The following is a 17,772-nucleotide window of genomic DNA, read 5'->3' on the forward strand; positions in this document are numbered from 1 at the left end:
CAAGGAAACAATTAGATGGTGGAGGTGGTAAGATGACACCCCTGAATGGGTTGTTTCGGTGGCCTATCTAATGGAGGGCGATTCCTGCCCAAGCACCAGTCCATTAACAACCAATTAACTTCCTATTAATATTTTACCAGACAGGGCCTCTCATCCTGACGTGTTTTAAGGAGCTTTTCCCAGGAGTGTTTGAACATGAGCAGCTTTTAGCGCAGCATAAAGAGGCCTGTGTAATGGGCTGAAGGAGGAGGAGTGGCAACCTGATATCACTGAGAGCAGAGGAGGGGAGAGAGGACAGGAGACAGACTTCTGCAGCTGGCCTGCCCCGCACCGAGCCAAGCCTGAGCTGGTCCAAGCACACACGGCGACTGCAGCGCGAGGAAATCCACGGTTTTATAGCTACGACACAAGATCAGACATGAGTAATGACCTCGTGCCATGCATGGAGTGTAATTGTGTTTTGATAGCAGAAGATGCTCAGAATTGCAGCCAGGCTGCAGTTTTTCCCCTGGGTGTTGGAGTTCTCCTCATCCTCCATGAAATAAGTCATAAAACAAGAAAAGCCAACGTGTTTCTGGACTAGTTTTGTGCTGCGTAAGGCTGGTTTGGCTGGATGCTTAAAACTAGTTCAGGGGAAACTCCCCGCCTTGAGACAAAAAGGAAGAAAGAGAGAGTGAGGGAAGCTGAAATAAAGAGAGAGGGGCCATTATGACTATAGCCTGAGGCTACTCCCAACGGATAAGGCATTTGTCTTCACTTGAAAGTATGATTTATTTTTCTTCCAGTCAGAAGGGTTATGTTTGTCGCTGCCGTCTGAAAGGACTTTTGGAGAATAGCTGCAGAAGCAAAAAGAGAGAATGTCCACCAGGTTTCCTAATGCAGCCATCGTCGTTTCCCCCTTCTATGGTTACCTTGTTTGAGATCTCTTTCATTCTTCATTAACTTTAGTTAATCATACTGAACCTTGTGTCTAATTTATCAGCAGGAGCATGTGTGTGTGTTGATGATTAAGAGAAAGAGGGGAATGTGGGGGGGGGGGGTGTGTGGTTGTATCAGGTTCCCTCCACTGGGTGTAGATGTGGTCTTAGATTTCTCTCTGGGCTGCTGATTAAACGTGTGTTTGGTGTGAATGTGCGTGCGTATGAGGGAGAGAGAGAGAGAGCTGGGAGTGCACTGAGGAGGAGAGGAACTTCAGCTTTAATTTCCCCCAGCTCCAGATATTACACCCCCGCGCTCTCTGTTTTTATTGGAACAGAGACCAAAAAACACCAAGTGTTTATGATGCATTAAAACACAGTGGGGAACTCGAGTGTGGAATTGTAAATCTATACATTTGGCTCTGTCTCTCGGACGCAGAATTAATTCCTTTATAGAGGATTTGGTGTGTTTTATGAAGACTGATGATTGTAACGCGCCATGAAATCATGTTTATCATCTTGATATGGAGGGCTGAGGCTGCGGAGAGAGATCTCTCTGTCTAGGGGAAGGAGAGGGAAATGGAGGCAGGACATAGGAATACAAAACATTGTAGAGGGGCACATGGGAGAAGGAGGAGTCACTGAGTTTTTCTGGGTAAAGGCACAGAAGGAAGGAATTATTCTGCATTACCCTAATGACCATTTGAACAAACGGATGGGTGAGGAGACCACATTACATTCTATTAACTCGGCTTTTGTTGTCAGTGAACTGTTAATGATGTACAAAGGGAGCTGTGCAGCACTCTCCTGGACAATGCATGCTCTGTGCTTCTAATTATTCTCAGGAAAGTGCTGACAGCCTTTATACCTGGAGACACATTAGCCGCCTCTAATTAGAGTAAATATTCTTCTGGTATAATACTGGTATAGCCTCACCAATCCAACAGCGATTAGCGCCTTGTTTTTTTTCTGCAGGGCTGCTTATGCATTCCCAGCCTTTCTCTGCCTCTCATTCTCCCTCTGTTTTTCTGTCTTGATCATTGCCTTCGTCTCTTCCTAGCTCTTTTCTTCTCTGCACTCAATTTACTTTCTCTCCTTCCTCTCTTTTTTTTTTTGCAGCAATGGAGCACCACTAGCTGTGACAGAATCACAGTGGCTGCCTATGCTCCAGCCTTCTCCCAAGTTCATTATATCAGTACACAGTGTCCATGCCCTCCGCCCCTTGTAGCTCCTGTGTCCCAGCCAAACGCAATGTGACAGCGCCGCCACAGCCCTCATTTACAGCCATCACAGGACAGATTTCCCCTTCCAAGGCTCCCCGTCTGCAGCCTGATAGATGGCACCCCTGCTTTTTTTGCCTTGCGCGTGCACGCTGTCACTTTGTGCGTGTGTGCAAATGTGTGCCTACCATTCATCTACGTCTGCATGTGTGGAGCAGGCCGGAGCTGTTTTCTTCTGTCAGTACTGATCCCTGAAACAATGTATTATGATATTACTGCGCTTTGTTTACACTCGCTCACACATAGTTTTTCTATTTAATGCACTCTGCATACATTGTCGAGATTTTCTGCTTATCCTCCCAGAGTGCTGCTCAGTTTTAAGTGCATAGTTTGTGTAAGTCCTTCCATTTCTGTGGCACTGCTTATTGGAGCACCCTTGGGGCAGGCACATCTTAAGTTCGGGGAAATGCTGCAGCACACACTTTCTGATATCTTGTCTTCTCTAAATCTTAAAGTTGTAGCCTCAGGCGTCGGCTCTGTGTCATACTGGGAAGGTCAAAACAGATACAACACATGCGCACATGCTGCAAAAACTCATAGATTTCGAATATCTCTATCAACCCTCTGAGGATCAGATTGTTTTACGGGAAATCATGTCACGGGTCAAATGATTGAATTATTAATGGAAGTGCTGTGCAATAACAATTGGGCCTTGTCTATTGTGATTCCAACGTGATATTCACAGGCCCTCTCAGCCTAACTTGATACTACCATGTTACAATCCAAATCCAATAATGCAGACTCTGCAAAATAAGCCCCGCTCTCTCTGCTCCTCTATTGTTTCGTCAGTCAAAGAGCGTCTGTTGCCTCAGAATATAGCCCTGTCTGTAGAGCCATATCGACTGTTATGCCATTTTCCCAAGGACGAGGTTTTCATGCTAAAGTAATTCCCAATCATAAGACTCTTTCACCGCTCCATGAAAACTGTGTTTTTATACCATAAATGTGTGTCTACTACCCTGCGTGTGCGTAATCTGCCTCTTTTTACGCAACTCTAATCTTAATTCCTTTTTGCACTGCCAAATATGGATTTTCTTTCCGAGCACAGCTGGAAAATCATCCAAGCACATCTAAGGCACATTCATGATTCACATTATGGAAATTAAAGCAGACAATCCAGCATTCCCACATTTGCATATGTAAAGAACCACACTCAGAGAGGTACAAGTATTTTAACCTTATTTTACAACGCAGTGGATTCAATTGAGTATAATATGCTGCTTTATGATGTTAAGAGAGGGCTTCACCAAGACCAGAGGCAGCCCCACTTCCCTCAGGCCAGCACGGTTCTCACAGAGTCTGTATGGAAATGTGTGTTATTGTAAAAAAAACCCACTGATGGATTCTTGACCTCGGCTCAGGAGGATTTTTGGCTCTGTTTTGAGAGTGACCGTAGAGCAACATAGAGGAAGGAGACGTAAGGTCACCTCTTTAGCATTTATTATCAACCCGTGCCAGAAAACACAACTCTTTTAGACATCCTAAACATAGCACACTGGACACATGGGCTGACAACTTCACTTAGGAGAAGCAAATCAAACAGGGTTGTTAATGCAGCTGCTGAAAACAGTCCCATTAGGAGCAGTCACTCCTATTCCTTGTTTTTCTATCATTTTTTTCTTTCCTTTTCATCGTCTCCCTATTGGGCAACTGTTTCGGAAAGAAGGGAAAATGAAAAAAGATATAAACCATGTTCCTCTAAACATTTAATGAATACTTTTCACTTCCACTTAAGGCTCAGAATGGATATCACAGTGAATATAACAAGAAAAAGAGGTTGAGAGTTGTTGCGAGGTTTCATATTCCTCAATGAAGGCGCTGCCATGTCTAGCTCTATCAAGCTTGTTTGTGCCATTATGCATTCTCATTACAGTTTCAACAGAAGTTTCCCATCTGGAGAAGCAGAGTCCCTGTTTACAGTCCTCTCTTCCCTTGCTCTCCTTCCATTTCAAACCCCATAGACGTTCTCGGAGGCCTAAATGAGCTTGAAGACAAAAAGAGCACATCTTTTTTTCCCTCCGTCTAATTTGCTTTTTCCCTCATTATGTTCCCCTCTTTATGGGGAGTAGAAAACAAAAGACGACATATGTAATTACCGCATGACTAAAGCGTAAACATGCCTTGTAGGATGAGGCTACGCTTACGGCGGGAGGCTAATTGTAACTTTCTCCTTCTCCTTCAGTGCCTGGGTTATTCGATAGCTCACAGTGAGACACGTGAACATGCATATGTGCTCACATGCAAGCACAACACCCACACTGATGCACCCCTGCTGTTAGTGTGTGTTCACCTAGTTTAGTTTCTCTTTCTGTCTCTCAAAAACCCCCGTAATGTTGATTATGATTTACTGTTTCATGCTTTATTGCTTTATAGAGTGAGCTACGTGACGTGTTATTGCTGCTATACTACAAGCACATGACAGTCATATAGCTATATTTTCTGTACTTTGCTCAGGTGAAAAAAGACAGGGGGGCAATTACACAGCATTCAGAAAGCATTCAGACCACCTTCATTTTTTTTCTTTTTCAAATTTATGTTGCAGCCTGATGCTACAGTCAAAAAAAATAATTTTTATTCTCATGAATCTACACTCCGTACCCTAATATGACAAAGTGAAAACAGAATTTTAGAAATTTTTGCATATTTATGAAAAATAAAATTGACATAAGTATTCAGACCCTTTGCAAAATGCTTAAAATTTTGCTCAGGTGCCTCCCATTTCTCTGGATCTTTTCTACACCTTGATTGGAGTCCACCTGTGGTAAATTAAAAATAATTGGACATGATTTGGAACAGCTTACACCTCTCAATAGAAGGCCTCACAGCTGACGATGTGTATCAGAGCAAAAGCCAAGCCTTGAGGTCAAAGGAACTGCCTGCAGAGCTCAGAGATAACTGTTCTGTTGCACTGAAAGTTTCCAAGAGCACAGTGGCCTCCATAATTCTCAAATGGAAGAAGTTTTACACAACCAGGACTTTTCCAAGAGCTGGTCACTAGCCAAGCTGAGCAATCTCGGGAGAAGAACCTTAGTAAAAGAGGTGACCAAGAACCTGATGATCTCTCTGAATGAGCTCCAGAGATCCTGTGTGGAGATGGGACCAAGTTCCAGGAGGACGAACATGATCTGGGCTTAATGGTGGAGAGGCTAGATTAGTGGTTATCAAATGATGTACATGGATATGAACATGGTGTGCTTCGAGATTTTGGCTTGATATAGATGGAAGCTTCTCCTCAGTGCAAAACCCATTAAAGCCTGCTTGGCTTTCGCATGGAGTTTTTTGCTTCTTTCTTGGCACTCCTCCATAAAGTCCAGAACTTTGTCTCACACAGGATCTCTGGAGCTCACTCAAAGTGACCATCAGGTTCTTGGTCACCTCTCTTACTAAGACCCTTCTCACAGGATTTCTCAGTTTGGCGAGATGGCCAGCTCTTCGACGAGTCCTGGTTGTTCCAAACTATTTGAGAATTTTGGCCATTGTGCTTTTGGGACCCTTCACAACGGCAACATTTTTTGCAGGCTTCCCCAGATATGTGTATTGCAACAATCCTTTTCCACACAAAAAGAAAACGGTCTATTTCTTTCCCGTCTCCTTAAAAATTAACCTTGCAAAGCAGATGGATTCGCCCGTTTCTGTGATTTTCTGTGATTCTCACTGGCGAATCCATCTTGCAAAGCTCCCGTCTGAACAGTTTTGGCCCAGTTAGAAAGTGATAGGACCAAGGGGCAGTACTTTTAGGGCGCCGTGAAGTCGTGACATACGCGTGCAGTGAGAAGAGGCTGGTGCAATTATGGTGGAAGAGATTAGCATGGATGCTGCTAAAGTGCCAGTTTTATCAGAACTTGATGACATTTCTTCATTCAAAGAAGAATAAAGAACAGCATTGAGTTGTTTTCTTTTCAAAAACAACAAAAATCCACAGTTGCCATGGTTTGCATTATGCAGTTCTCTATGGAGTTTACTCCTTGGAAGTGGCGTACCTCAGTAGTGGCTACTTCATGTGTTTTGTTGCTCTGATTGGCCCCTAAAGATGTGACAGAGAGTCCTATCATCCTCAGAGTTTTTCAAAGGCTCTGCCCTTTCCCAAACACTGTCTATTGAAGGTTTTCCAGATGGACGTGTGAAACAAATCCATCTGGCGTGTCAGGTTACTTAAAAATAGCATTATTTCAAGAAATGTCGGGTAAGCACAAAACCAGGCATGCCAATATCCCAGGCATGTGAGTGGCGCTTTAACTCTGCCACAGAAATACACCAAAAAAAAGAAGATTGTGGAGCAAGCACACCCAAAAATTCCTCCTGGCTGCCCTTCTGCTTGCACTCTGTGGTAAATCTAAGAACATATCCTGTTGTAGACAGGATTCTTTGGCTTCGTGGCCTGATTTTTGCTCTGTTATGCATTGTCAGCTGTGAGGCCTTCTTTAGAGAGGTATGCCTTTTCAAATCATGTCCAATCAATTTAATTTACCGCAGGTAGACTCCAGTCAATCATCACTGTACTTTCTAACATGGCTTAAGATTGCGGCAGTGTTAAAACTAGTGTATAAAGTTGCCAGGCACAGCCTGAAAGCCTCCTCCGGCAGTTAAAACCACAACACTACAACCATGAATGGCATCCCGGCCCTGGTCTACACACACACACATCATTCCACACATTACTCCCCTTAGCTCTCCTTTTGATGTGTCAGAGAGAGAACTAGCCACTGTTCCTTAGTTTTTATTGCTCACACAGCAATGTGTGTAGATATATATATATATGTGTGTGTGTGTGTGTGTGAGAGAGAGAGAGAGAGAGAGAGCGAGAGTGTTTGCTCTTCAAAGGCAGCAAAGGGGGTGCGCTACTTAAGACCTATTAAACCTGGAGCTCTGTTCATTGTAGCCGGGAGAGAGAACGCTGCGTGCTGAGGCAGACAAAACGGCGAAAGTGTACCTTTGAACTGGAATCATGTGGGAGCTCACATTTTCACAAGTGCTGCAGAACTGAAAACAATGTTTTGGCGAGTCCCTTGGTATCTGTGTTTTTTTTCTGCTAAGGGCCAGCTAACAGAAGATCTGTTCAGGCTTTGCCCTGACGGTGTGATATTACAAGCCCACAGTACATAATCCAACATACTGTGAGTTATTAAAATATGACCATAGCAGCTCCCTGGGGCTATATAACTCACACATACAGTGTCTCTCTCACGCACATACACCCTGTTACAAATTCCTCTGCATGCACACTGTCTATACCACTCTCTCTCACCCAGACATGAGCGCACAGCTTTATTTAAAACTGCACAGAAGAAGGGGTACGCTCCACCCGCAAATCAATACTTAAATGGAGTTTCATTCCTTCATTACGTACTTCACACTGCAGTCAGTTGCCTTGCAAGGGGGAGGAAAAGTGTCTGAGGAACAAGACGATCAGTCTACATGTTACTCTATATCAGGAGGTACATGAGATAAACATAGCAGACAGAGTTCTCAGAGGAAGCAGGAAGGAAGCGAGACGCTCTAAATCTGATCAATGCCACACACTCCCGTTTATGTACAGGAGTTCTAAAAACAGAAGAATTATAATAACCTGATTATGAGCTGCAAGGCGGATTTTGCAGAGCAGAGCATATGTAGAGTGACTTCCAAAACTCCTACCAAATAAAAGAAGAAGCAAGCTGATACCAAGTGCTGTGTTAATGATAGATATGCCGGTATTGGATTCATTTATAGTGTGGGAGTGGAACACTATTGTTAGATCATAATTCAAACAACCTGCTTCTTTCAACTGTGCTAGATGAGACTCCCAGGAGGATACTGCTGGAGTCATCTGCATTGTGCGTGCGTGCATGCACGACTGAAACACACATGCATTCTCACAATTTTGGTGTTCACGCGGTCCCCGGGGCGCAGAGCAGGACAGGAGATTTATGTTCTCTGTCGTCCAGACACGGTTCTCCCGGCTAGCTCAGCGCTCATTAGGGCTCCTACATGGTCATACGTGTTACTCTAACAAGCTGTATAGAGCCCCCCACTAAAGCCTGATGGATTTGAGGGGTGGAGCAGGTTCCCTCCCTGCAACAAGCCGGAGGAAACGTCACAATGCATGAAGCATCGCAGGAACAACTTATCTCCATCTAAGCAGGAAGAGGACTATGGAGTCGTTCAGCCATCCATCATGGTTAGCTGCGTTTATTAGGCCTTGGTTTAATGATGCTTTCAAAGACATGAAGATGCACTGAAATTAAAATGTTTAATTTGTGCCTTGTTTGTGTAGAACAGAGGCGGGGAGGGGAGTAATCAGTGCTGCGTTTGCAACTGAAGCGGGAGGGCTTGTTTGCTAATCTCTATAGTTACCTGATATGAAATGAGTGTCATTCTCATTCTCTGTTGGTTACCAAGACTGGAGCAAATTGGAAGGCCAAATGAACAAACAAATGACTTGTTTGTGAGCTGCTCTGCCTACAGGGTTTATCAGTTTTGCTCCTAATCCGCCTGATAATGCATCCAGAGTCTATTTTGCAACTCATGTCTGAGTGATCATGTCGTGCACATGCGACGGTGTGTCTGTTTGCAGCTTCCAGAGAGCGCTGCTTCTTGTCATGGAAATTGACTTGATAGAAAAAGGAGCTTCGCTTTGTTAAAATACCATCTCTTTTGAAAGCTCAGGCAATAAATGGTAATATCGCTGCCAATGAAGCTCATTTCATCTAAGTCTGCACCTTGGGATTTAATCAAAAATCCTGTAGCTGCTCACTTACGACTGATGTGATCGGCCTTTCCACTACAGAGGAATACATTATAATGATCCCTGTAATGAAGACATATTGCACATTCCCAGGCCAGCTATCGAAGCTGTGATCAGAAAAATAACTTGACCTAACCACAGCTAATGATCTCCGGCTGGCCTTGTTCCATTCTTTTTATGGGCAGAGGTGACAGAGTAACACTCAGGTGAAGGTTGCAGTGAAGTAGGCAAATAGAGGAGGGAGGGAAGTGTTATTTACAATCAAGTGAGTTGCAAGATAAGCTCACGTTTAGATAGATGCCCCGTGCTCTGCACTGCCAGTAATTCAAGCAAAGCCATCAAGAAGTGGCAAATAAAATGTCTGCAGTCAAATTTTACAGACCAGTAAAGTGTAACTTAATAAAAGTGGTGAAATGCCTGCCGTATTGACTGCCCGTGCAACAACATAGTGTTTCTGAAATGATGGAGGATGCCATTAACAGCATCATTAATGAGCCAACTCAATACCTCTGTAATCAAACGGTTCCATTCAGCAGTCTAACTTTTTCTAACGAACAGTGGGAAGTGAAAACAGCAGTGATAGCGCAGGCACAGCCTGCAGCACGTTCCCCCCCGGCCTTTCCTGATTAATCACGCTGCAATTTTTGCGCGGTAGGTCATTCACCTCTGCAGCTTTGGCAACAACGAGGAGTTTGATGGTTCTTGGAAAGTGCTGTTTTATCATCACACCAAGAGCAGACTTTTTAAATATGGGACAGGCCGAGTCATTCAATCTAAAGCTGTTTGAGTTGGCATGCTGTATAGGTTTTTAAAAAGATATTTGAGTGATCTGGAGAGGGTTTCACTTTTCTAACACAACATCCAAAATAAACCTTTTTCATTTCCAATGATACCGAACCAGCGCAGCAGAGACAGAGAGCGCTGCCATTGTAAATTAATCAGACTTGTGGAGGAAAAACAGGAAAAAGCATTCCTCAAATTAGACAAACCCCAGCCGCAGCATGACGCGGGCGAGCCCTGGCTGTGATATGGCCAGCTTCCATGCTTCATACAGAGCCAAGGCAAATTTAGGCCTGATAAAGTTGGCCAGGTCTGCTAATGTTAACCTCCCTGTTATCAGTTCTCTGGCCAATTATGCTCTCAGATGCCTCCACTCATGCTCTGCCGATCTCTGCTTTTGCACAAACAAGAGCATATGAGTGGCATCACATTATATTGGTCATTTAGGGAAATAACAACAAAGTCAAGCTGTGTCTTTGGGTTTTAATCCAGACACATTTCCACTGCTGAGTCTCTGTCGGACTCTCTGATCTGGGAACACAGCGAAGGGAGACTGTGGTGTAGGCAGTCCAGATCCAAGCTGCTCTGTCTGGGGGACTCCAGGCCGGCTCCGGCTGCCCAGGCCCTTCACGGAGACAGTGCTGGGTTTAATTATCCCCAGCTGTGCTTCATCTCCCTCCCCAGCTGGGCTCTGTGTCCCAGTGTCCTCTGCTAGTCCGTCGCATTCACACTAAAGTCAAGGTGAGACACACAGGCGAGCGTGCACACACACTGAGTCTGCACAGACTGACGTGCAGCCACAGAGAGAGAAAGTACAGGCATAGATGAATTCTGGCAATGGACACAATAATGGGAACACCTGTACAACACAGCAGCTTTATTCAATCATGGTGCAAAGAAAATATTAGCAATTTGAAGCTGGTTTGGCTGTCTGCTGTTAATTAAATGGATGTTTTAATGCTTAAGATTTGGTGCTGCTGCTGTATTGGATTTCGTCTCATTGCATTGTGTTGTCTATTTGCTCCCCCTGCCTGCTGTATATGTACTCAAGGGGGGGACACTTTGCAGGATATTAACCATTCCATGCTACTCAGACCAATTATCAAGACTAAATGGTGTCTTGGTGTTCTGCTTTTCTACAGGGAAGTTGTTTTTTTCTGCTAAGCCAGGATTATTTTGCCTTTCTTTGCACACACAAGCCAGAAATTCTAGGAGGGGGCAATCATTTCTCCACATAGCAAAAATAAATTTTCAGATGAATACCAGATGTAAGGCACAATCATTTCTGACAAATATTACCTTTAGGTTTTTAATTATGAATTATGTTTAAGTATGAAGTCATTTATTCTCAAGACTCTTTACAATTTGGTGCACAAACATGCATAGCTGCAAAAGAATGAGTAACTAACTGCTTGTTTACCAACATAATTCGGTAACTTATGAGTTTCTAGCTGCTGGTAAATAAGAGAAGCTAACAGGTAACTAATGGGATGATTGAGCTATGAATCACTCCTCATTTTGTTCCACTTTTCAAAAGGAGTCACAAAATCCTAATCTAACAAACGTATGGTGATAATTTAAAGGTTATCCATTATGTTGTAAAATCTGATGAGGAGTTACACACTAACTACAGTGCCTATAAAAATAGCTCACCCACTTGGATGATTTACTCTTTAATTGATTATGTAAATCCATATAATTTGGCTTTTTTTTTTTGACAAAGAAAAATTAACAAAAAAAACGATTTAATGTCAAAGCAAAACCAAATTTCTACAATGTAATGTCAATAAGATAAAAACATGTAAGGTAAAATAAGTGATTGCATAAATATTCCCCCCAATTGGGGCAGGCACTCTCATAATTAGTGAAACTGGGATCACCTCAGTGCAGTGTATGGCTTGTCCTGACTTGCATGCAAAGGAACTGAAGATCAGGCCCTGTTGCGGCCAAAATGCACGTCTCATGCAACCGGTCTACAACAGGAAAAAAAAGGAAGTGGAAATGTTTAGGAACAAGAGTAATTCAGCCATGAAGCAGTCAAAGAGCAGGGTCAACAAATGTGAAGCATAAAAAGTGCCAATATAAGCGCAAAAACTGTGCAGCAGGAGCTTCATGGTATGGGTTTCCATGGCTGAGCAGCTGCATGCGCCGACACTGGACTGTGGAGCAGTGGAAACGTGTTCTAAATGGTAATGGTAAATGGGCTTGTGCTTGTTCAGTGCTTTTCTAGTCGAGTGACTTCCCAAAGCACTTTTACACCACAGGTCACACCTACCCATTCATACCCTTTGATCCAAAATAAAACGCAGATGGCAGAGGTTGCTATGGAAAAAAAATGGCTATCAGTATTAGCTAATCCCATTCAAGTGCATCCATACCCATTTACATGCCACCAAAGAAGCAGTGGGAGCAAACTGAGGTTAAGTGTCTTGCTGAAGGACACAACATTTGACTTGGGGATCGAAACACACAACCTTCCAATTGTGAGGTGACCAACTCTACCTACTGACCAAACCTATGGAGTGACCAATCATGCTTCTCTGTTTTGCAGTCAGATTGGTGAGTCTTGGTTTGGCAGATGCCAGGACAACATTACCTGCCTGACTGCTTTTTGCCAACTGTGAAGTTTGGTGGAGGAGGGATAATGGTATCAGGCTGTATTTCAGAGTTTGGGCTTGACCCCTTTCTCCAGGGAAGGCCAATGTTATTGCTTCAGCATCCCTAGACAATTTGGACAATGCTATGCTTCCAACTTTGTGGCAAGAGTTTGGAGATGGCCTTTTCTATTCTAGCATTACTGTGCTCCAGTGCACAAAGCAAGATGGCTGATCATCTGAGACGCCATCTTTCAGAACAGAAGTGCCACAATTTTCCGGTGCAACATACAGTGCTTAACAAATTTATTAGACCACCACCCAAAGTAAGGTTTATGCCACAGCTGCCCTAAATTAACAGCATTGGTAATTACCAAAATCATTTTTTGTGTTTCTGCAATGGTTAATACACCAATATATAGAAGCTCTTTAACCCAAATGATATTTTTAATGCTAAAATAGAATTACCATTGTTATCCATGAATTTTCAAATTTACTGATTTACAAAAAAATTTAAAAATAGTAAAGCATATTATTATTTCTTGGTTAATATGTCAAATGGTAGTTATTTACTTGCATTCCTGAACAGAAAAATGAGTTTTAGTGGTTGAATGTTATGCTTGATTAATTTCTGACTTCTCAGAGAGGCCCAGTGAGCCGGCTCAAATTTGGCTATAAAAAGGTGAATTCAGTTTGAAACTCCTCATTCCTGTTCTAAATGGTAAAAGGTGGAGAGCTCACTGAAAATGAAAGAGTCCGCATTAAAGCACTTCATAATGTTGGATGGTCTCTGAGACAAATATGACAGGTGGTCTAATAAATTTGTTAAGCACTGTATTTCCAGTTTTAGATTTTTTTTATTCAACTTTATTCATAAACAAAAAATGACAGTTACCTTCATGTAATAACTGCATCGCAAATATTATAGACTGACAAAAATATCAGGGGTCAAATCTGTGATTAAATTATGTATAGACCTGTTTTAGAGGTAGTTACACGAATGGTGGCTCACTTTAGATTTCTTTGTTTTAGCTAAAGCTAACATAGCTACAGTTGCTACATTATTAACGTAACTACAAAGGTTGCCTTTAGTAATGTGAGCGATCACAAACTTAGCTGAAGCTAATGACGCTAAGTACAGATTGTAGTTCATGTAGCTGCTTTGTAAGCTTAGCTTTGTAGCCACTAACTATGGTGGCTATGTAGCTTACACAGTTAACAGAGCTACGTAAGCTACGCTTCTTGCCTGAGCCAGCTATATACTCAGATTTATTTTAACATTTTGTAATCAGGTTAATGAGGTAATCAGGTTTTTAACTTTTGGCATCCTAACCCTCAACAGAAGTTTAGTCAGATTTTATTCTGAAAGTTTCAGCGTGCATTTCTGTTCCGACAGAGACAGCATCTCATAAACGGCCTGTGAGAGCAGCTGTCAGAGATGTACAGTCTGCAGCCAGACCGTCTTGTCACAGAGCCCTGACCTCAACCCCATCAACCACCTTTGGCGTGAACTGTAACGGACATTGTGAGCCACTCCTTCTCGTCCAACATCAGTGCCTGACCTTATAAATGCTTTACAGAATGAATGGGCACAAATTCTCACAGAAACACTCCAAAATTTCATTTCATTCTCTTTTCACTTTGTCCGAAGCATGCTTGCCATTACTCTGTGCTTTGCTCACTAGTTATTTCTTATCTATATTCTTATATTTCTTATGTCATTCATATTCTTTTATAGACCAAATTTCCTACTGCTATTTGTGTAAAAGAGGAACTGTAACGACTTGAGGAAGTGTCTGATTCTGTCTTTCAAACTGACTTGTTCTGTTTTTATTCATTTCTGTCGACTTACACTGTACTTGGAAGCAGCATAAAATTACAATGAAACATTTAGAGGCACTGCACTGACTAAATGAATGAATATTTAATTGCATGACTGATCATTTACATAACCCATCCCTCAGGGGGTTATTTAGACACATTAACCAACAACAAGCCAAACAATGTGGCACGTTAACCCACCATCAGCTGTAACAGCCCAGTACACTAGCTTCACCCAAACATACATAACATAAACATCATCCAACACATACATAAACATAAACCTCCCACAATCAGCCTCCAGGATGTATCCCACTGTACAAGTGAACAAATATACAAAAGCCCACAGAGCACAAAGCACAATACATAAATAAAAAACTACATCTGCATCCATTTGTGTCTACCAATTAAGTCTAAGAATTGCAGCTTTTCATGTCCTATCTCATGCTTTAGAGATATTCAGAAGATGCATAATCTTTATCAAAGATGTTAAAACATCATCCACACCCACGCAAAACGAAAGCTAACCTTCCATGTCAAACTCCAGTTCTCTCCCTTAATGCTTTTACCACATTTACCATGTCCTTGTTTTTAACATTTTATAACACACGTCTCTATAATCCCAGCATCCAGATTCTATTCAAATTCAACATAAAGGGTAGAACTTTAAAGCCCACTTTTCTTTAGAAAGGCCAAAGGATTTCACATTTTTAACACAGAATCCTGTTTAAAATGAACAAACTCATACTGACATTTTCACCGAACCAGAAAACTAGTCAATGTCAATAAAACATAAAGTTAACAAGTCCAAAATTAAGTTAGAAAAGAATAAAATCGACTCCCATTCCAACAGAACAGGGTTAAAACAGAATGTCCTACTTGTCAGTGCTGCATGCATGCATATTTGCAGCAGTCACAGAGTTACTCTGACGACAACTCAATAGTCACAGAGTCACTCTGATGGCCATTCAACAGTCACAGAGTGACTCTGATGACCATTCAACAGTCACAGAGTGACTCTGATGACCATTCAACAGTCACAGAGTTACTCTGATGACCATTCAACAGTCACAGAGTTACTCTGATGACCACTCAACAGTCACAGAGTCACTCTGATGACCATTCAACAGTCACAAAGTTACTCTGATGACCACTCAACAGTCACAGAGTCACTCTGATGACCATTCAACAGTCACAGAGTTACTCTGATGACCATTCAACAGTCACAGAGTCACTCTGATGACCACTCAACAGTCACAGAGTCACTCTGATGACCATTCAACAGTCACAGAGTTACTCTGAGGGCCACTCAACAGTCACAGGGTGTTTGAAAACAAACTTTTCTATAGCAGGCACCTTAACCTCAGGTCATATGCATATTTGCACTCATCACTATCTTAAATGATCGTATCTATCTTGTGTTTTATCAGCTCACATCATTGCATACTTTAAACTTCTGATCATGTCTAGACAGCATTCTTTTACCATCGGATATCTTGCAAGTTTATTATCAATGCACACCTATCTTAATCTTAATTTTTTCTCTTTTTCCAGTGTTGGTGATTTCCTGTATTAAATGTTTGATTCCTGTACACTGAGAGCAAAGCTTTCCAGGGTTAAATTCCTTGTTGCTTATACATGCAATTAAGCTCATTCTGACTGTCATATTTTAGTTCTAATATCTATTTCTTTAAACTTACTTTGTGACCCTGCTCTTTACTCTCACTATCTGTCAACTGAAAACTTTGCAGTGGCATATAATCGACAGGCTGTAGTTCTAGTTTGAACTCAATTCAAACTCAATTTCTCATTTTTATATTCAAAGTGTTAATACTTCACTTGTAGACTTTTCACACACTAATCTCTGACTTTAAGGCTCACTAAATGGAAGGTCTTATTCACATTTGTATCAATTTTTCTATTCAACAATAAATAGATCACATTGGGCATGTGAGACAAATGGCATGATTGAGCATAATGATGTATTTCTTTGAAATTATAAAACATTTTAACTGTATGAATCAGGTGAAAACTTTTATATTGGTATGTTATTAAACTTGCTTCTCTTTTTCACACATCTATTTGGATTTTACTATTTTAATTTTTATAAAATGTTTGAAAAAAGGGCTCTCAGGGTGAGTTTGGCCTTGTACTCATGATTCCAGCATTCTGCCCTGCATCTAGCTCTGCTCTCAAGACATAATAAAGTGTATTGTGCATGCAGTGCGATCAAGTTATTATGTTTATGGCCCTTTATACATGCAAAGAGATGAATATGTGAGCCACACATGCACTCTCCCAGCCTCTTAAAACAGATGTGACTGTTGAGATAGCAGAGCAGCACCCCCACATGCTGCTTTCTGAATGAGACAAATGCTTATGAAAGCTGTCCCGGCGTGAAGCTTCTGCATGACCACTGCTCTGGCAGTTCTGATTGAATCCCAATCTGACTAGGTTTGACTTGGTCCATCTGTGCGACTGTCCTTGGCCTTGGTTTAGGGTCTGGAGCAGAGGGGGCCGTGGAGTTATCACACTGAGAGGCTGTTAGGGTCATTACAACCCTCTGCTTCGATATTTCCACTTTTCTGATGGGAGCCAAATGTTGTGCTGGAATCCCTGTGTCTGTCTGTCTTTGTTCCCGTCTCTCACCATCCTGTCCAGGGCCATGCCAGCACAGCTGTGAGCGGCAGCGTGTAATAAAAGTCTAATGCGAGCAGCTGCTGGGGGTTTAAACTGTAATGAGATGGTGTGTGAGATTACCACACTTCGCTAGTCGCTGAGAGAAAGCTTGGCACCCCGACAACACTGTGTCCTCCCCCCTCAATGGTACAATTACACTTTAGATATGGCTAATAGAATATCCACACAACGCCTGTAAGCAAGACGCGTAATGAGCTTTCGCATGGCCTCTTCCTTCGATCTTCCTCTGTCTCTCCATCTTTCTCTCTCACATGCCCACAGCTGCAGCGAGCGTCCACCCAAAGGAGTTGCTGTAAACTGCGAGGGGCTGATGTAGGAAACAGAGGCAGTGTTTCAGAAATCAAAGGCTCGCCTAGTCAGAAGATTCCCACAGAGGGGGACAGACTTCTTCTGGAAACACAGTTTGCCTGCATGCATCAAGACGACAAATAATTCAGGCCTCAAGTCATGAATAGTTGAAAGCTCTGTGTCAACTTCATTAGTCAGCATGTGGGGGTTAGTGGTACAGGATGTATGCATACCCACATGGTGCCCATACATTGAAAAGCACGGTTACAATGGAGCTGAGGCTTTCTATGGAGTTGCTTTAGGCCTGCTGAGGAGCTTTTGTTATGTCCTACTTTATTATGCAAAGTCTTTTTCTTTTTTACCCTCTTTCGTATTGTCTTGCTTATTTTCAATTACCTTCCCTTTGTGTGCTTGAGTTCATTTGTTTTACTTCCTCTATTCTTCCCTCTCTTTGTGTCTCATCCTATTATTGAGGCTCATTCCAGGCATGATAGGATGGATGTAGCAACATAAAAGTCCTTGTTATGATTCCAGTGCTTCCTCAGAGGTGCTCTGTAATGAAAGTTCAGGGTGTCTTGGTGTGAAGCGTCTGTACCTGTCATAGCAGCGCTGCGATAATAGGCCCAAAGGTGCCACTGCCTCATCACGGAAGAGGAGGAACTCTTCTG

The sequence above is a fragment of the Cheilinus undulatus genome, linkage group 10, assembly GCF_018320785.1.
Source record: "Cheilinus undulatus linkage group 10, ASM1832078v1, whole genome shotgun sequence".
NCBI classification, from domain to species: domain Eukaryota; kingdom Metazoa; phylum Chordata; class Actinopteri; order Labriformes; family Labridae; genus Cheilinus; species Cheilinus undulatus.